General features: G+C 33.8%; 1 protein-coding gene across 10 annotated transcripts in view; it reads left to right on the top strand.

Moving 5' to 3' along the window:
• Positions 1 to 20,799, top strand: part of LOC106880698 (uncharacterized) — a 405,084-nt gene extending 384,285 nt beyond the window's left edge. For all 10 annotated transcript variants that reach the window (XM_052971298.2, XM_052971297.2, XM_089358805.1 and 7 more), the window contains one exon: positions 20,126 to 20,799. The gene's annotated coding sequence lies outside the window, so the exon portion shown is untranslated. The remainder of the gene's footprint in view (positions 1 to 20,125) is intronic.
• The last annotated feature ends 1,445 nt before the right edge of the window (positions 20,800 to 22,244 follow it).

Raw genomic sequence — 22,244 nt, 5'->3', positions numbered from 1 at the left:
TCCATTGTGTGTGTGTGTGTGTGGGAGAGAGAGTGTGTATAAACACTTGTATTCTAGCTCTGGAATGAAAAAGCATTGAGCAAAACTTGTATATATATATATATATGTACACATAAATGCACACACACACACACACATCTACTTGGCAGTCACATAATTGACAAAGCGATGTAGGGAGGTGCCGTATTCGTTGGCTGGCATTGCATTATAATCTTTATCTGTTACTTGAGTAAAGGAAAGAAGTAACTTTGGAAGAAGTAACTATATAGGCATTAGATTGGTGGACTGAATTATGAAAGTAATTAAAAGTGTATTAGCACAATTAATTGGAAAGACAATCAGCTAAGATGAGATGCATTTCTGAGCCAGGCCGTAGTATTACTGGTTGTTTATACGCTTCTTCATTGTGACATAACTGCGAAAGAAATTGCATTACACTTGTTAGATCTGCTCTTTATACATTTAAGTTGATTGCATCCAAAGAGGGCTACTGTTGAAGTCTTGTGTGCAAAGCCTTTCAGGGAAATAAATATTAAGATGTTTGTTTTTCATATAAGAATTAATAAGGTAGAGCCAGTAACTTATGGCTGGAAAGGAAAAAGTTATTTGCATTCCCAAGGGAAAGGTCAGTTTGTAAATCCAACTTTAGAAAGCTATACATGTAGGGAGACAAAGCAAGAGAGGTATATCAAAGAATGAAAAAAGTATGGTGGGCAGAAAGATTATATAAATAATGAAGAGTCAACTGCAAGAAGCAGGGTGAAGGAGTAGGGAGTGTTGATTTTTCTGTGGCAGCTTGAACTAGTTTCTGAGAATGTACTTAATCTTGTGTAAACAAGGTGAAACCATCTCTGATTTGGTATTTAAGGTACATCCCAAGCATAAAGTAACTCTCAAGTATCATTCTCATTACTAAATATAATCTGCATATTCTACAAACTTCTTTAACTGCCATATGTACTTGGCCAGAGTTATTATGTTCCAGGCTAGAAACTCTTAAAGGATGGGGTAGGATTATGAAGGCATTACTTGAAGGGGTCCTCCATCAATCTGATATAGTCTATTATGCTGTATATGTCATCTGCCCCCCCCCCCCCGGTGGTTGACTTCAACTTCATACAGATGCACATTCACATTCATATGGCATACATGCAAGCGCACTTGTGTTCTAAAGCAACTGCAAATATATTAATAGAATTACATTTTCCTTCTCATATGAAGGTAGTTGCTGGCAATCACTTCAAGTTTTGATGGTCAAGGTAAGGGATACAGACAGAAAAACATGCACAAACATTTTTTAAAAAATTTGCTCTTCAAAGCACAAGTATGTAAAATATTGTCAAATTGAAGGGTGGCATTCAAAAATAAACCATGTTTTTATTGTCAAGTAATATTTTAATCAGTCACCAGAATTTTCATATTTTTCACTTGATGTTACTTTTGAAGGAAATTTATTGTCGTTTTTAATTATCAAAAAATTCTGAGCAGTTTAATGGGGTGTTGATTTGAACCATTCCAAAGGTCCTAAGACTATAGTTTCTACAATATTGCCCCTCCCTTCTTGCTACTCTATATCTATTACAGAAAACACTGATTCAATTTGTTCAGAAGTGCCAAGAAGATAAAGTGTTCATTTTACTACAGTGCTAAGATTTTTGTATAGCTTTCTTTACAACAGAGTTTTATGTTGCCCAAACTTCTGTCTTAGAAGCTCAAAAATTTATCTGCAATAACAACCACATCAATTAATTTATCAGTGTTTTCTTCTTGTTATTCAGTCTTTTGTTTATCTTAACTGCAGACTACTCGACTTTGGGCCAAAATATTTCTCCAGAAGTTTTTCATTCATTCAAAGTTCTCTTTCCATAGGTCTAGGTATTCAAGACATTTTTCAAAAAGAAAAACAAAAAAGAAAATTCTTCTTCATTTTTTCAATGCTTTTTTAAAAGATTTTCTCAGCAAGGCCTTTGCATCTTGAGGCACAAATTCACAGCTTCTACGTTTTTAATTAGGTTTTGCATCTCCAGTTTGATAGCTGCTGTGTCACTGCTGTCCTTTTCCTCAGTCAATTTGTTGCAGACTAAGCTGTCTGTGTACAAACCATAAGTAGATTCCTCCAAAATCAGTTCAAAGAATTGCTTCATCAGTCTTAGGCAGTGTTCTTAGGAACCAAATTAGGATGTCAAACCAGTAAAAATATAAGAATTATTTCAGCTACTAGTAGTATTGACAAAAATATGGTATTACCATGCTGTAATAGTGTTTTTATTTTGTATTGTAACTTTGGCAAAGTCACAAATTTTTTTTTTTTTTTTTTCAGCTGTGTTACACAAACTCTATGAAAATATTTGAAAACTTTCATAGTAAGTGCTTCTGTCTCAGTTGGTACTGCATCAGCAGCTATTTGGAGAGAGTTGTGCATGATATGTGCACCACAGCCAATTCCAATGTCTCTTCAAAGTTTGGCATTCAGTCAGCTATATATTTTATTCTTGCTTTTTCATTTCATACCACCAAAATTTTTGCCACAGTTAAGTGCCTCCACAAAATCTGACAACTTTTTCCATCAGTTCATGAATTAGTCAAGATCTAGTTGTGCACATTGAAAAATTTGACTTGTGTCTCCTTACCAGAGATGTGTCATACAAAATACAGTAACATTTTAACATCTTTTTGATTCAAAACAGCCATAGAAATTGTCTTAAAATATGTCCCGTACAGGTCTTTAGTATAGTAAGCTCTGATTTAGCCATTGGTGCAATTACATTAAAAAAAATAGTACAACTTCACATTTTGTCATTGCTAAATGAAGCTTTGGTTGAAAACGTTTTGAGACCAACTTTGAGGAACAGTTAACAGTTTCAATATTGAAAAATATCTTCCTAATGATCTCTTCCATTTTCTTTGTTGCAATTGATCTGGCACCAGTGTCTAGTGGTGGTCACCTTACTGGGTTCATTGAGAATTGCTGCTATTGTGAAGACTTCCTATTTGCTGCGTTACATAAATTCATTGTTACAGCCACTGTCTTCATATTAAACTCAGTCTCATGTACAACTGGGAACATTTTAAATGTTTGAATAATCCAGTATCTATGGTGTATGAAATTGTATATACATACACACACACACACCATGTAAAAAGCACCTAGTTCACTCTGTATATTAGTTTGGCATTAGGAAGGGCAACCATCTGCAAAAGCCATTTGAAAGTAGACAGTGGAGCTTGACACAGTTCTGTGGCTTACCAGCTTCTGTCAAACTGTCCAACCCATGCCAGCATAGAAGACAAGCATTAACTGATGATGACCCCCCCCCCCCCCTATATATATATATGTCTTTCTGCTTATATGTTGGTTTCACTATATGAATATTCATATATATATATATATATATATATATATATATGTGTGTGTATAAATAAATATGTGTGTCTTTCTGCTTATATGTTTATATCTCTATATGAATATTCATATATATATATATATATATATATATATATATATATATATTGTGCATGTGTATATATATAAATAAATACACACACACTCCCACGTATGTGGATTGTATGTATAAATGATTTTGAAAATGTGTCTATATGTGAAGATGTATATAAACTTGATAACTATAAGCACCAAATATTAATATCCCTCATTATTTACAATAGCGAGTAATTAAAAATAAACTCTTTTGTCTATTTGAATATATGCTTGGACACAATATTTGCACACAAACTACAAATTTCTATGTCTTTGACCCATCACCCCAAATAAATTTCACTTCTTGCACCTTTGTTTACTTGTACACTTGAATGAACCCAAACTAGAATATAAAAGCAATCATTAATTTCCTACACTAAATATAACTAATTTAAGCTGATGATAGATAACAAAGACACCCACCCAACCAGAACAATGTCTTCCTTACCTCCTCTTCTCATCCATCCTCATCCAGTATACATTCATCTTCTCCCTCCTTTCCCCCTTATTCTACTACTTCTCCCTTCTCCCCACAACTTATTTTTGCTCACCCAATTGAACTATCCATAAAGATATTAATTTATATGCTACAATTAAACCACACCTACTTTGTAACCACCATGTACCAACCACAAGATGAGCCAAAAAAATTTATGAATCTGATGAAGGCCACTGGACTGTCTCCTGTCCACACTCACCTCTATCATCTCATGTCTTTGAGGTTTACCCAAGTACTTTTTCTTTAATATAAAATAACTATAATACAGACACATACACATATCATGATTTAACATCCATTCTCCATGTTGGCATGGACTTGATGGTTTCACAGCATCTGACAGGTCCAAAGACTGTGTTGTGCACTAGTGGCTGCTTCAGCATAATTTCTCCAATAGCTTGATACCTCTTCTAATGCAAACCATTTTACAGAGTATTGTGTGTGCATATATGCGTGTGTGTGTTTTTTTCCACCTGTCCTTGTGAGGTAGCCGTGCAGCTCATAAAACTGAGATCCCTTTCAATTCAAAGAGGATGTAGTAGAGAGGAAGCAGCTTTATGCTAGAAGATGAAAGGTAATAGTTTGTCATTTCTTAATGTCTGATTGTTTGAAGTAGTTAAGCAAATCTTTTTAAAACTGAGTACTTTTATTGATATCTGCCTGGATTTTTAATCCCTTTTTTTCTTTGATATATCTATTTATCTATCTATATATATATATATATATATATATATATATATATATATATAACTCATCATTTTTGTGTCTGTCTTCTCTGCTAACATGGGTTAAATGATTCAAGACAGTTCTTATTCAAATTTACTTTGCTCCTAGAAAAGTTGGAGAATTATATCCCAATCAGATGTCTCGGTTTTGGTACAATTTTTACTGCTGTATGTCCTTCCTGACAGCAGCCATTTCAGTGAATATTAATTATAGTGGCATGCTCTCAATACTTTTCCTGTAATTGTCACATTAGGAAAATGGCACATAACAGAACTGCATCTCATCCAGTCTAATCCTTCTTTTCCAATCAATTTTGCTATTACTCTTTGTGTAATTTTCAAATCCTAGTCCAATTTACTGATGCCTCTGTAGTTGTCCTTTGTGTCAGTTTATGGTGCTGTTGCTATGCTAGCCATTGGTCATCATACCTTCCTCTATTACTGTCTGCTGTTTTTACTTTCATTTCTAGATAGTTTCTATTTTTCAGCCTGGAAGCCACCTACTTTTGACAAAGTAAATACTTTCCATGTCTTGTTGCATTAATAATGAAGAATTACCCAAATGTCTTCTTTTCAACAATACTAGCCTAACCATTTCATTATTCTATTTCCAACTAAAATACTGCTCTTACATGTTTCAGATGAATTTTAAAATAATCATGAATTTATCCTGGTTTCATAAAGCAACTACAACCTTTTTATTTATTGATATATTAATGTGGTTTTCGGAACACAGCAAATGGTTATTAAATAAATCTATTACGTAGTTTTTGTCACAAAGCAAATCTAATAGGTAAATATGGGTAAATTGAGTAAAATGTAAATGTATTTAAATTTTGCTTAAACATCACCATATAAAATAAGTTATTAGCTAATATTCAATTGGGTATACAACGAAATTGTAATATAGGAGAATTGTGCACATTATTGGATTTTCAATTGAACTTAAGTGCATATAAAATAGGCATGCCACAAAGGTAAAATAAAAATGAAATATTGGAATTTATGTCTAAAGAAAACTACAAAATGAAATAATACACAGAAACATAGTGATTCACTAATATAATTTATCAAAATTTGTCACCCACCTTACTGGCAAATTAAAACTACAAGACAATAAATAAGAACAAAGTAAATTTTAAAAAAGCATTTTATAAAATCAAATTATACATATATAAATATACACTTGAATGGTATTCCTCTTGTGGAAAGTTGTAAAGTATCTCACTTCGTAATTCAACTTCACAAAATGAACATTGAAAAGTCATTTAGGTTGACTATCTACTGGGAGCTTTCTTTTTCTGATGTATAGTTTTTCACAATCATTACCTTTCTTCTATTTTTTTTTTTTTAGTGGGGGTGGTAAGGCTATTTTATGGAAAGCAGCTGAATTCAGAAGGATATAAGGGTATCCCTCTGACAGCTTTTTGCCTTTCTTTCTAACAGGTTTTTTTTTTTTTAATGGATAGCTTACCCTTACACTCAACTGCATTGTTACATCTAAACTCTACACAGAACTGCAGTTGCTTGCGTCTCGGTTTACGTACATATATTCATATATGCACACACATACATACACACACACACAGAGGCACAGGTTGAGAAGTTCACTTTACAACAATATGGTTTTAGATTCAGTCTCACTCTGTGGCATCTTGTACTTATGTTTGCTTTGAGCTCATAAATGCCTTTTGAATGAAATTGGTAGGTGGAAACTTCAGATGTTTTTTTTTGTTTTTTTTGTGCTAATCAGCTTTTGGCTTGTGAAACATATTTATATCTGTTTAAGAATTCTTCAGTAAATCTGTATTTTGGATTTCACTCTGCTTGATAATTCCAATATGTCTGATATTTCTTGCATTGAGTTGATTATTTGGATTAATTGCTGCCAGTCACCTGATTGTCAGTCTACACACACACACATACATATATATATATAGTGTGTTTGTGTGTGTGTCTTTGTCTTTATATAGGTCCTATCACTTAATTGTAAAAAAAGCTACCAATTACTTCAATGGAACCTTTTGTGGGTATTTCAAAGAAATTATTACATGTTATGCATCTGCTACTTAAGAATTCTATCTTCCCCATTAGTTCCCATGTGATCCCGCTACATCTTGTTCGTCCCTTTCTCCATTAGTTTCCATGTGATCCCACTACATCTTGTTCATCCCTATTTTGCATTAAAATTTGTAGAATTTATGTCTATACCTTTTTTTACTTATTGGTTTCAAATTTTGGCCTAAGGCTAGGAAGTGGTGGGGGGGGGGGGGGGGGGGCAAGTCGATTACATCAACTTCAGTACTCAACTGGTGTTTATTTTATCAACCCCAAAAGAATGAAAGGCAGAGAATTTGAACTCAAAGCATAAGGACAAATAAAATACCAGTAAGTATTTTGCCCAGCATGCTAATGATTCTGCCGGCTCATTACCTTATACCTTTTTTTTTACATATTGAACACATCCATTTCCTTAATGTTAACAGGATCCAATCTACTCTCCTGTTTTAATCTTTGATAAATTTACTTTGATTCTAGACTCCGCCTCCTTGTCTAGAATTTCTTCTCTTAACCTGCTACATGCTCGGTTATAAGAACTGACTCGTGGGCAAGCAGGGGTTCATATGGATAGCCAGCTTTAAGCTCTTCTGTTATGGCCTGGAGGTCTACCATAAAAAAGCAGGTACAGATGACTAAGCTTTGATGGACTCCAACCTACACAATAAATTTATCTCAGCTGTCTGACTGCACCTCTATATATGGCTTGAATGGCTCTCACAAATCATTTGTCTACCCTAAGTTTTCTTACTGAATCACCAGATTATAGAACATGGTACCCAGTTAAAACAAATGCATACTTTCTCTAGCTTTTACAGCTTTATTTATAGTACTTCTGCCACCATGTTACAGTCTGTCTTATTGAAACTATGACCTTGTCTTATTGAAACCATGATCTAGTCTGTGGCCCTCAACAGCTTATCCCATAAAACCTCTGCTCTAAGTTTCCATCTCCAACTTCTTTTTGTTAAATCTTTCAGCTGGTACTTCTCTGAACTTCTAGCAGCTCAATGGCTCCATTTTTGTTTTCTCTCCAAACCAGCTGTCTTATGTCTCTGATTTTATTTAGTCCTAATTCTGAAGTCACTAATTGCTAGTTTCTGTTGATCAGTACATTGTTCAGTGAGGAAAGATTTAGCATTTACAACCATCTGTTTATCCTGTTTCTAGTTAGAATGAAGTCTTTCTGGTTTATATGTTTGCTTGATTGCCAGGTGATTTGGTGGCTGGCTGCTTGGTTTGCTAAAGTTCATGTTGCAATTGTTTAGGTCATTTATATTGCAGGACTCAAGAAACCTTGATTCCTCTTGGTTTTTCTTACCATATCTTTGACCTCCATTTACACCACAGCAGTCCTCAAGCTATTATCCAACATATTCAATAAGGTCGCCACCTGCAATAATGAAGGTGGAAGGGTTTCATAAATGCAGTCTTTCTGTTCATCTACTAGCCCTTGTGGTGATACTTATGCAGAGATAAATATTGCAGCCTATTGTTAATAACTAGCCTAAGCTTATTTATTTAATCGCTCACTCTAACAACTTCAGTTCTCTAATTATCATATTTCTCTGCTAACTGTGTACCTACTCCACCCACTTCCTTTGATATTACCTACCCGGAATTTTTTTTTTGCTGTTCTTTTCCTATGATGAGTTCGACTGAAGGTCACCTTCCATCTTATTTCATGCACACATCTACCTGCCTCTGCTTTTGCATCTCTGCAGTATTTTCTGAGACCTTTCATCATACCATTGATGACAGCAGCAGCTCTGAAGTTTATCATCTCACAAGACGATGCAAGATTTCTGCAGGTGGCTATTTATTTGACTTCTGCATCTGAAAAGAATAAGAAAGCCGGTGCAATCATTTGTTGACAATCAGAACGCTCTCCCACATGACTAGATGTTTCCACTTTGATTGGTTTGCTATATTTCACCCATTCGCTAACAATTTCTTGCATGCAATTATCATTATTGTTACTATTATTACTACTATTATTAACATTGATGTTGTTAGTCTAAGTCACATAATGTGTTAAGTGTTAGCAGTACAAAACCCCAAAAAACAAAAATGCTGGTTACTAAGGGAATACATCATAATAGGCATTCCAGAAATTTGTGGTGGGAAGTGGGTGCTCTGAGAATGAACAATACATACTTTAGATTTTAGGCTATCACTATAAGACGATATAAACATTAATGATATAGCTAATGGATAGCAGCATATATATATTACTAAATTGCTACATGACAAAGCAAACAAATACGATTAGCTTAACTTTCCATGGATGGAGAAACTTGCAAAATCAGATGACATATACAGAGAAGGAAAGGACAGACAAATAGAGAGAAGTGGGGGCGGGGGAGAGGACAAACAACATACACTTTTGGCTTTAGGCTATCACTTTTAAGACAGTGTGTGTGAGATGTGTTTTTCTTCAGCGTGCTTTAAATGTGTGTGTGTGTGTATATATATATACATACATACATATATGAACACAAATTTAATTGAACCACTGATCCAGTGGTTCAGTTTGCCACCCACTGTTGTAATGTTGTGTCTTTCATCTAACTGCATTTTGGTTTGTAATGCAATGGGAGCACAAACCAGGAAATATTAACTTAACTTTCAGCTACATTTTGGACCACCTACAGAGTTGTGGTGCATTAGTGAAGTAAATATTAGTCTATAAATGAGCATCATTAAAAGTTTGATGCACTCTCACTTGCCTGACCTTAAACTCCTTGAATATGGCAAAGATGTGTGGTCAAACAATTAAAATATTTCCTATGTTGCTTTTCTTTATACAAGTATTGTTTTCTCTTCCTATGTTAACCGAAATGCTGTTTGACAATGACAATACAAATGACTTCATAGATTTTGTAGCCCTCAAACAAAGTGTGTTTGTGAGTAAGTGAGATTATATAGTAGTTACTTCTCAAGCATAATTTGTAAACAACTTTCATAACAAATATATTCCATCAATTTCATTGTATTTTGATATCTTGATGCTATTTTCACTTTTTACATTTGTATATTTGTAAAAAGAACTACTTCAGTGCTTCTGGAAAAAAAAAAAGATTTATAATTAGTGCCTACTTATTTATTTGGAAGACTCAAATTTTTCTTGATGTATGTAGTGAAATTGGTGTTCTTATATATTTAGTTTTCATTTCATTTGTTAATTACTCTAGAAAAAATTGCCAGTAACTACTTTATTTATAGATTTTCTGCAGCAATACATTTTGAAATCTTTATTTTATTTTATTCTATTTTATTTTACTTGTCACATTCTTTTTCTTTTCTTTCATTTTTCTTCTTCGTTGCTTCACAGACATTCACCATACATTAAATGGCTAATAGTCAATCCGAGTTATTGACTTCATTCAAAGACCAACTACACTTCAAGTCTATTGTTTTGTCTACATCCCATGACTTATTTCTCTTTTATCCAATTTATCTTACTCTACTGTATTATCAGTTCGACCAATTGTGCGATCAACCTTGTGAGAGGGAAAAAAAAAATCTATTTTCAGGTGGTGAATACTTGTTCAAATGCCAAAACTAGTCACATTTGATTCACTCTGTCTAACATTGTGACTAGACATTTTCAAAATTCCAAGTGCCTTGTAAGAATGCTTTTGATCAGTAAAAACCACAGAAGCAAGCAGAAATAGAAGAGCAGATTGGCTTCTTATTAATGAGAATGTTGTTATCATTGTATTATTTATTATTATTATTATTATTATTATTATTATTATCGTCATCATCAAGGCAGCAGGCTGGCAAAACTATTAGCACACCTGACAAAATGCTTAGTGCCATTTTGTCTGTCCTTACATTCTGAGCTCAAATTTCACTGAGATCAACTTAGCCTTTCATCCTCTTGGATTTGATAAACTAAGTACCAGTTGATCACTGGCATCGATGAAATTGACTTATCCCCACCTCAGAATTTCAGGTCTTGTGCCTGTGGTTGGAAGGATTACTACTACTACTACTACTACTACTACTACTAGTACTAAGGCAGCAAGCTGGCAGAATTGTTAGCATGCTGGACGAAATGCTTAGCAGTATTTTGTCTGTCACTATGTTCTGAGTTCAAATTCCGCCGAGGTCAACTTTACCTTTCATTCTTTCAGGGTCAATAAATTAAATACCATTTGAGTACTTGGGGTCGATGTAATCAATTATCCTTCCCTCAAGTTTCAGGCCTTGTGCCTATAGTAGAAAAGATTACTATTATTGCTACTACTACTACTGCTGCTACTGTGCTAGAGCATGCTAATTCAGTTAGCAGGTATTTTATCTTGGTGTATGGTGACAAGTCTCTTCAAATCTCAAGAATCTTCCTTAGAATTCTTGCAGAATATGGGATAGTACTTTTCTAGTTATTATTAATATTATTGCTGCTGATGAGATTTTAGAATTTCTTTAACAAAGAAATTTCAGTTTTTTATCATTCTGCTTTGTCAGTGGTTTTATATGATTTATTATTGTGTCAAATGCTTTTATTCAGCAGATAGCAGGTATTCTGTAGATGTAAATAAACATCAGTTATTTGGTTTTATGGTCAAAACCTCATTTATAGATGCTTATTTTATTTAACATTGCATGAGAAAGGAAATGACGAACTGATCTGTTTTAGACATAATTATTAAAAACATATATAGTCTCTTGTAGGAGTTAATTTTATAGTAGTAATCGAAATTATTAACATAATTTTATATCCATTTGCATGGATTAGACTGGTCTTCTCTGCTCAGGGTCTTGTCATTTCCTCTGTAAGATTAAGCTTACATATGAGACCAGCCTTCATATCTTTCTATGTCTTTCTCAGCTCTCTTCTGTCACAATTTCCTTCTAACTGAATCGCTTGGCACTTTCTTACCCAACTGCCATCACCTATATGGTTTACTTGTCCATACCAATTTAATTTTCTTGCACACAATTTCTGATTCCTCATGTATCTAGTTTTCCTTTCAGCTCATTTTTACTCCATTATTCATCCAATGGAATTTCTTTCTGATGTTCTACTATTCTTTCCATTCAATACTTATACCTGGCTGCCATTTTATTTTATACTCTGCAGTAAACAATGTTCTTTACTCAGAGGGAGAAAAAGTTCCTTTACTTCCACCTCTGATAAAAGCTCCCCAAACTTATTCCATTCATTCTTATTCTACTGCTATGACCTTTAACTCTATAAGTTTAGCTCTTAGATCCTTACACTGGTTTCTCCAGAAGGTGTAGCTGGGAAGAAGCACATCAACATATTACATTATCTGCAAATTTGTGAACAGGTCTTAATGCATGCTTGCATCAGAGTGAAGTGTGCTAAAAGCACTGAAACTGCAAATGATCTTAAGCCAGGCAAAATGTTAGCTCTGCTTTTCTCATCTTTTACACACATGTGCTATCTACATGCAACCTAGTTCCTCTACCATTTTTCAGATACAGCTACTCCAGTCTTATTTAAACCGGCCATATCTGGCCAAAATATTTTACCTGTTTTATGTTCAAAACTGACCTGTTGTGACCTCTCACACCAACCTACAATGTCATTCCAAAAATAACCAATCACATCAGTGAAATCTCAAAGCTACAAGATAATGCATGATTAATTCAAACCAATGTGAATAAATAAGCATTACTTCTGACAGAATAATGTGAATGCTAAACAGTTAAGTTACCTAGGAAGCTGGCACCAGAGCAGTAGAGTTAAAGTAGCACCTGCAAAACCCACTGTTTTCTTTCTTACCAGCAACACCAAAGGACTCCAACTTAACATAAACATACTACACACACAGACAACAAAAATACTAAGAGTGTCTTACAATTCCTCATAAAACATTCACATTTTGCATAGAAGACAGTAAAGAATGTATACATCACACAGACATACTTAGGCAGGCATAGGTACTCTCCTCCTCAATAGCTGCCACTGGAATTTATGATGACCAAGTAGTAGAGAGGGAGTATGTGTAGCTTGTCATGCTATTTATCAACACATGTCAGAATGTTAAGTACAGTCCTCTGCTAGACTAAAGAAACATGTATGCCATAAGACTGTTTGATTGGGGCTGACCTGGGGTTGCATAACAACAGCATGGTTTCTGAGTTTAGGTAGCATGTCATGTAAAGCTTTTTGTTTTTACCATTGTTTTCTATATATATTATGTGATTGTCATAGAAGATCCCTGCAAGTGTAATGTTAATGATTTGATAAGGAATTTCACGGTCATAAACTACAATTCAGGGGGAAAAAAATTAAAAGAACAGAATTGGAAATGGATCTGACATCTCAAGCAACTGTTGTAGATATGTAAAGCTAATTGAATTGATAGGTTATCAGACAGTAGGTTCAAATATGACAGTTAAGGTTCTGTGCAAAGTTCCCAGTCAAGGCATATAGCTTTCAGTATACAAGCTAACAAGGGAGCTTGTATGAAGTCACTAAATGTGCTAGAAAAAGAAGCCAAATAGGAAGTTACTAGATATGCTAGAAAGAGAAACTAAATACGAAGTCACTAGATGTGTCAGGAAGAGAAGCCAAATATGAAGTCACTAGATGTGCTAGAAAAAAAAGCAAAGCCCACTCTGCTGCCTTAAATAAAGGAAGGATATATGAGATTTTGTAGTCCTATATACTCTAAGAATGGAATGGTTACATTCGGAATGCCTTTGGAATTAGATCTGCTGAAACAACAACAACAACAACATATTATACTAGCTATAGGAAAATGTCATGTAGGAAACTGCATTCAACTAAGTATCAAGAGAGGGTACTGTTACTGAGTGCTTCACTGAGTTTTTGTCAACAGGTTTGTCCAATTAGTCTTGCATGTAAATCTTGATGTATTGTCATGAGTTATGATTGGTGAAAATGGAGGAAAGTAACTAATCAAGTAGTGAAAACATTCTCAGAGTAGAATAAAGTATGAATGACCATAGGATTGCACCTACAAAGTTCCCCTCCAAGGCACAAACCTGGTCAAGGTTGTTTATGGAAATGAAGACCCAGCAGTTTCCCATACATGCCAACCTCTCCTCTCCACATCACTAATGTTATCCAAGGAAAAGGCAAAGTTCAATACAGCTTGGTACCAGTGATGTCGCAACTCATTTCTACAGATGACTGAACTGGAGCAATGTGAAATGAAATGTCTTGCTCAAGAACACCACACAGCCCAGTCCAGGAATCGAACTCACAACCTTAAGATTGTGAGCTCAATGCTCTAACCACTGAACCATGGAAAAGGAAGTAGTAAAGTTCAAATTTCAAATTCCTTCCAAGATGCAGAAAATTTGTCCTTTATTTTTGTTGTCAGTATCATGTTGGTGTCTCAATTCCACTGAGACGCCATATCAATTACAGTTAATGGAAATTTTGATTCAGTGTTGAAATTTCATGAATATTACGAAATGTATTTGTTGAAAATTAGTGAAATCTCATCAGGACATCATAACACCTATTATGAATCTATAATATGATGTTTTGAATCAGAACTTTCATGAACTATATACTACACTTGAAGGACTAAGCTACAGATTGAAATGATCAAAACATTAACTGTTATTTATTGAAGCTCTTTTGTGAAGATAAGCAAAAATATTGCATCTTTAAATGAACAGACTATATAAAAATTTGAGAGGTAATATCTGGAAAACTTTCCTTCTGAGTTGCTGGTGATGATGGTGGTTGTGGTGGTGGTGGCGGCGGTATGATAAAATAAGTATCCAATCGCTCAGGTTTAGGCCTTATGACTATATAAGAAACCAATGCGAGGAAGACTTTTACTATAAAACCATTGGTCTAAATTTTACGAAGAAATAGATATACTATGATAATATACATACATATATGTAAATTCATACACATGTTTATGTACATCAGCATCATCATTTTGATATCCTCTTTTCTGTGCTAGCATGGGGTAGATAAAACTTGTTGAGGCAGAATTTCTATAGCTAGATGCCAGTCCTGTCACCAACCTTCACCTTTTCCCAAGTTAAGTAATATTTCCTTGTAGCAGAACACTCATTTAAAAGGCAAGGAGACAACAATCATATACATGCTCACACACACACACACATATATGATTAATAAAATGTCCTGCTACTGAAACATATGTAACATGGATTGAAATGCTATCATTCATCCTTATAATTTTATTTTGTGTGTGTATAAATATCTGGCACTCTGTTGGTTATGACAAATATTCTAGTTGATCTGATCAATGGAACTGTCTGCTCATGTAATTAACATGCAAGTGTCTGAGAATTCCACGGACGCATGTACCCTTAACATAATCCTCAGAGAGATTCAGCATTACACAAAATGCAACAAGGTTAGCTCTTTAAAATACAGGTATTACTTATTTTTGCCAGGTTTGTGTACTTGAGCAACATGAAATAAAGTGTCTTGCTCAAGGATACAATGCACTGCTAGGTATGGAACTCACAACCTTACAATCATGAGCCAAATATCCCTAATCCCTAAGCCACATAACTTTGCATGTATATATATATATATATATATCATTAAAGATACGAAACTGAACAGTACCATTGATCAATAACTGATGAAGAATTATGGACTTTCTTTTTGTCTCCCGTTCGTTTTAACATTCAGTATACGTTATGTTGTTTGTTTATACATTTTTCATTTATGTGTGTGTATGTGTGAGTGTGCATGCACACATAATGGACTTATTTCACCCATAAAGATTTCATTGACTCAGGGCTAAAATAGAAGACATTCGTTGTTCAAGGTACCGCACTGTGAGACTAAACCTGAAACCATATGGTTTTAGAAGCAAACTTCTTCAACCGCCTATATGTATAGCCTCAAGGTTTTTGAATTTCTACCGATGAAAGGAATGGGTTAAAATCATGGTCTAGGTAGAAGAAACATTTTTCATTTTGTGTTCCAGTCTCCTTTATATGGTTTGCGTTTGCTGAATTTCTATAACTATCTGATAAAATTGTTTGCTTTGTATCACAATGTACGCATATTATTTGAAGTCATTACTGTGACATGGAGTGAGGTGTAACTGCTGTTGATGATGATGAGGCTAATTACTCGATATAGTGTTTTTCTGTTAGTTTTGTGCTTTATATTGGATGCAAATGTTTGCCAGTTTTTCTGTGGTTTATTTATTTTGCCTTGTTTCGTTGTTTGATGCTGGCTTTTATTTTGGTTGTGTGTGGTTTCGGTGTATTGTGTTTGAGGTTGTCTCTGGTTTTTATCAGATTAGCTATTTCTAGTGTTTAATTGGGGATTGTATTTTTTTAATATTTCCTTGTGTGGTACTTTTTTTTTTTTTTTTTTTTTGATGTGCCTATAATTATTTTGTCGAATGTATGTACTACAGAATGGCTACAAATTGGCAGAGCCGCTGGAGTGTTGGATAGAATGCCTTGCAGTGTTTATGCCTGCTCTCTATGCCCTGAGTTCAAATCACACTGAGGTCAGTTACGTCTCCTTAGAAGGGTCTTGCAAGAGGCTATCAACCTTTTCTCAGAGAAAAACTGATATACTATTGGAAATGTCCAATGACAGACTGATATGGAGTACAGCGTAGAACAGAAATAGAGGTGTGGTGTCTATGCTGGTAATCATGTTGTTTGTGAATCTTTGAAAACCTTGATTCCATTTCATGGCAGAACTCATTCCATTATCTTTCATCCTTCACTTGTTTCAGTCATTGGATTGTGGCCATGCTAGGGCACCACTTTGAATGGTTTAGTCAAACAAATCAACCCCACTGATACTTATTCTGTTGGTCTCTTCTGCCAAACTGCTTAGTTACTTAGACATGAAAAACAAAAAACCAACCGTAGTTGTCAAGTGGGTAGGGGAAACAAACACACACAGACACACACACTTATACACAACATGGTTCTTTGAGTTTTCTTCTACCAAATCCACTCGTGAGGCTTTGATCAGCCCAGGTCTATAGCAGAAGACAGTTGTCCAAGTTTCCATGCAGTGAACCTAAAACCACATGGTTGGGAAGCAAAAATTCTTACCACACAGCCATGCCTTCATCATTGTGCATTTTGAAATTTTTAAAGTTATTTTGATGGTTCCTTTATCAAAGTAACTTCAGTGTGTGAAGTATCTTTTTAAATGTATTTTGTGTAGATAATTTAAGTATAACAATGGCACTCCAACCCACTTGTCTCTCCACCTGTCATCATCTTTGGCACATCCAACTCCTCCTTTCTGCAGTAAACCTAATCCTATTCCAGCACATCAATCTCCTGGATTCTCCCCCCTGCTCATATCTTGCAAGCATTGGCCTGTAATAATTTAAAATGGAATGTTATTAGTGTCAGTCTCACCTATGTCAGTGAGATCATGAACTCTTCTTACAGGCTTAACAAATCAGAAAACAAAATAAAACAACTCTGCCCTGCAGCTTTTTCACTCTCACCTCATAGCATTTGCTTGGTTGTGCAAGAATCAGAAGTTAAATATATCACGCTGAAATATGGACCGTTAAGATGAGAGACAACAAATTAGAGAAGTTAATGAGTTAAGCATGTTCACAGTGAATTTGAGAAACAAGCTTTGGTATGGCAATTATCTCTTACAAAATGATTATGTTCAAAGCTATAGTTCTGTTACATAAAAATGTTGCATAAAATGATTGTCAAATACATCAGGGTAATAGACGGACCTGCCACCTAACGAACTAGAAAAGAATTCTTACACTAAATCATTCTGATTGGTTGTTACATGATAGGCATGCATCATGTCCATCATATAAATTTATTAGGCTTCAACTTTCAAATTCAACCCTTCAACTGCAAAATTAAATTTCATGATTATTCCAGTAATAGAATTGGTATTTTCTGCAAGTCACGTTGTCTCAGGATACTTGACATATCTCAGCCAAGAATACTTTCAAATATGACTGACATTCTCCTAACAACAGGTAGACTGGTACATAAAACTACTCTCTGCAGATAAAAGTAATGAAATTTTGAGTGGCGACATCTGGTTTCCACAGTAAAAGGGTTAATCGATTGATTTTTTTTTTTTTTAAATGGAATTTCCAATACAGAGAATATTAACAGGAGTCCCAGAATAATATTTCTAATATTTATTCTTAGTCTTTCATCTCTCCAACATCTACTAGGTCAGCACTGGTCTTACACTTGGGTCAGTTCAGTTGTTTGCCCCCACTTCATATGTAATTAGACCATGTAGAAATGTATGAGACAGCACAAAATGATAGAGACAGCCAGCATAGTATATTAGAAGAACACTGAAATTGATCATTACATCAAGTTTAGTGTGTCCTTGTTCTGAAGTCAAATATCACATTACCATATTTTCCAGCGCATAAGTCAAATTTTTCAGATCAAAATTTACAGCCAAAAAAAAAAAAAAAAAATTATACGTCAAGATGACTTTGGAAGGTCAACAATCCCATGTGAAATGCAGCTGGATTTGGAAAGATAGTGACAATGTTTGGATATTTGCACTATATGTTTATAGTATATGCTACATTGACATGTATGCCATAAAATATGGAGTACTGAAGGTCATTCAATAGAATACATCAAATTCTCTGCAAAAAAATGTTAACTTTGTACCTCACCAAAAGAAATCAATATGTTGGAAAATACAAAACCGAAGGATTGAAATTCTCCATTTCAAACTCTTAGAAGTAATTCAGAATTTTAGAATTGATTCATTATTTTGGTAGTATTACTTGCTGTTTTTATTGTTTTGTAATAAGCAAATATAAAGCAAAATTATTTTAAATGTTTTTTAATCAGAATTCTTCAAAAAAATTTAAATAACATTTTAAACTTCTTTAAGTTATGGGAACATAAACACACCAACACGTCAAATGGTGGCTGGGTGGGTGGGGACAAACAAAGCCATTCACATGTGTGTGTGTGTGTGTGTGTGTCATAAGCCTGCCATATATGCATATATATATATATATATATGACAGTCAACTTTCAGTTTCTGTCTTCCAAATTCACTCATACAGCTTTGGTTGGCCCAAAGTTATAGAAGACACTCACCCGAGGTGTCACACAGTGAGACTGAACCTAGAATCATATGATTAGGAAGCAAACTTCTTACCACGCCTACGTCTTTGAAATTTCCCTTTTTTTTTTTTTACTTTATTCACATTGATTCTAATGGTTTGTGTAAGAATGAGATAGAGAGACCCCTAATTTCTTCATTCTGTTACAAACACTTGAATCTGAGTGAAAGTTACATTTCTCTGATACTGTTAAGCTTTGTCTGTCTTATCTTGTGTATTCCTTTATCTTTGTTTGCCCATGCTTATCATTGGAACCAAAGAAACACTTTACTCCTTTATCTTCATCAGAAATTCATTCAGTGACTCATTTTGTTCTTTCTGATCATTTCTTTTACTTATACCATGCTACTTGACAGTATAATCTTCCTGGCATGCACATACATCCATATTCTCTCGGGTTCTATATAGAGACAAAATAGTTTCTGTTATCACTTTAATCAAACATGCAATCCACTATGTAATGAACTTCTTTTTTCTTTGTCTTTTGTCAGCAAGTGTTATTTCCTGTTTGTTTTTATATAGAAATCAAAGGAAGTGACTACTATTCCCTTCAAACTTTGCTTTTGTGACCTGGACATCAATGTTTTCAAACTGACCTGTTTTCCATTACACTTCAGACTGATTCAGTGCTGAGTTGCTGAAGCAGAAATATTGTTATAGCAAATATTCTGCTCCATACCACAGATCTGCTTGCCAGTTGCTTGACCTTAACTACTTGAGCATGTCCCTTAGAGGCTGATAGTACATGCATCTCTGATCATGAACAGGAGTAGTGTGGGAGCATCATAGCTATGTGTTGAGAGAGGGATTCTTTGGGGTTTGAATAAATGTAACAAAAGCAAAATTTGAAGGAAATATTAGCTACTTTTCATACTTTCTAGGAATAAGCAAATAAGAAATACAAGTTGCTACACAAAGACAAAAATCATATTACATAGTGTTATATTCTAAGTATTACCTTATAGTGAATTTGTTAGATATAAGACACTGCAACCAATTGTCAAATGCTGATTGAAATCATTTCACTATAAATACCTAGCTAATGTCATGAAAACATAACTTCTTGTTTCCATTTTGGTTTTTTGCCCCTCTGCCATATTGGGGTTTTATGTCAAAATAATGAATCTGAATCCTGGTTATTTTCATATTTAATTGATTAAGACTTTCTCTTATTCTTTTGCAGCATCCTCTCTTTCTCTCGACACTTCTTTCTGTATGTCTGTGTGTATATGTATATATATATATATGTATGTATTTTATTTTGATGACTTTCTTTTGTCTGTTCCAGGTGACCTACTACCTCAGTAATGGCTGATTCCTGGAGGAGTTGTCAGAACATTCTCAGTGGCGACATCACATGAGCACTGATTAGCAGCTGTTGATTAGTGCCCATAGGCAGGTTTTTATTATTGCCGTCACTAATGGACTTTTAAGCATCTTGTTAATCAGGTTATTCTTTGCCATTGATGTGCAATGTTTATATCTTTGTTCTTATTTTTTTTTTAATGTGTATTTTAATTTATTAACTTATTTTTTATTGTCCCCCACCCCATTTCTCTCTGAATTAATTATACCCATGATGGGCTTCATATCAAACAAAGAAAATTATTAAATAGTATTTCAGTGAGTTAATTTGCTATTTGTGTGGGTCAAAATGATGAAATCTAAATAATAAATGACAATAAAATTGTCATTTATTCCAACACACACTGGCTGATCCATATACGTAAATAAATAATTGAAACACTTTTGTAGAAACATTAGATCTTGAGCTAATAGGAGATGGCCGACACAGTAGAGCGCCGGACTAAATGCTTCACAGCATTTAGTTTCGTCCCTCTCCTTTCCATGTTTACAACACATCAAGTCAACTTGGCCTTTCGTGCTAGCCATCGAAGGCCGATGAAATGAGTACTGGTGTTATAATAGGCTCGATTATACTGTACTTCTCCCCGACAAAAATAATGGCTCTGTGCCTAATCAAAGAAAATCGATATTCAGCCAAAATTTTCAATATCAACTAATATTGAGTTCCCCCCCCCCATCCCACCCCTCTATTTCCTATCATTCTGACATCTCACTCACACAGTGATGATACAACCTATCTCTTGTCTGTTAACATACAGTATGTGTTTATTTACATACGTGTGTGTGTGTGTGTGTGTATATATATATATATATATATATGCACATGTGTTTGTGTATATATTTATATATATCTGTATATATATATATATATATATACATATGTGTGTGTATATGTCTGTGTGTGTGTATGTATGTATATATATATGTATATGTATATATATATATATATACATATATATGTATATATGTCTGTGTGTGTGTATGTATGTATATATGTATGTATATATATATGTATATGTATATATATATATATATGTATATATATATGTATATGTATATATATATATATATATACATATATATGTATATATATATACATATATATGTATATATATATACATATATATGTATATATATATACATATATATGTATATATATATACATATATATGTATATATATATACATATATATGTATATATATATACATATATATGTATATATATATACATATATATGTATATATATATACATATATATGTATATATATATACATATATATGTATATATATATACATATATGTATATATATATACATATATATATATATATATAAAATCTTTTTTTTTTATGTTTAAGAAGATATCAGTTTTTGTCACTTTTATATGCATGTGCTCAAATACCACATCACATTCTCCATACATACATACACACACATATTTACATATATATATATATATATATATATATATATATATATATATATATCGTTTTCTGGTACTCTTGGTTCCACCCACACCAATGCCAGATCATCTGCACATAATAATACTTCTGGTTAAATTACTAGCAGAATTGAGATGACTGCTGCCACTTTGTTTAATGAATTTTTTTCACTGCTAAACTTTCTTGATACACCTTTTGTTTCTGCACTAGAAACTTTTTATAAAGTTGGAAACATTCACTCTAGATTTCAACCATGATAATATGAAAGTGCAAATATTTAAAAACTAAATCCACTAATTGTCAATAGCAAATCTAATGACCATACCTGGCCCTCTCTTGAAATGTAACAATGAAAGGCATATACTGAGAGAGCATCCAGTGTAGTGTGTGGTGTCAGTTTTGAGATTTAGATATTCGCATTTTTATATTATTGTAAATAGGTGTAGGGAAAGTGTTTCCACCTTCATGATAATGTTACAAGTGAATAAACAATAGTCTATCGTGGAAGCTTGGTAATGAAAGAATTGCTAATAATGGGCACTATAAATTTTAGTGTCTTCATGTAATTATGTCCAGATTAAAGGAGGTACCACATCA

The sequence above is a fragment of the Octopus bimaculoides genome, chromosome 10 (assembly GCF_046866305.1).
Source record: "Octopus bimaculoides isolate indiv1 chromosome 10, ASM4686630v1, whole genome shotgun sequence".
In the NCBI taxonomy this organism is placed as follows: Eukaryota; Metazoa; Mollusca; class Cephalopoda; order Octopoda; family Octopodidae; genus Octopus; species Octopus bimaculoides.
Note: the sequence above shows the minus strand (reverse complement) of the source record. Positions and strands in the feature narration are given on the sequence as shown.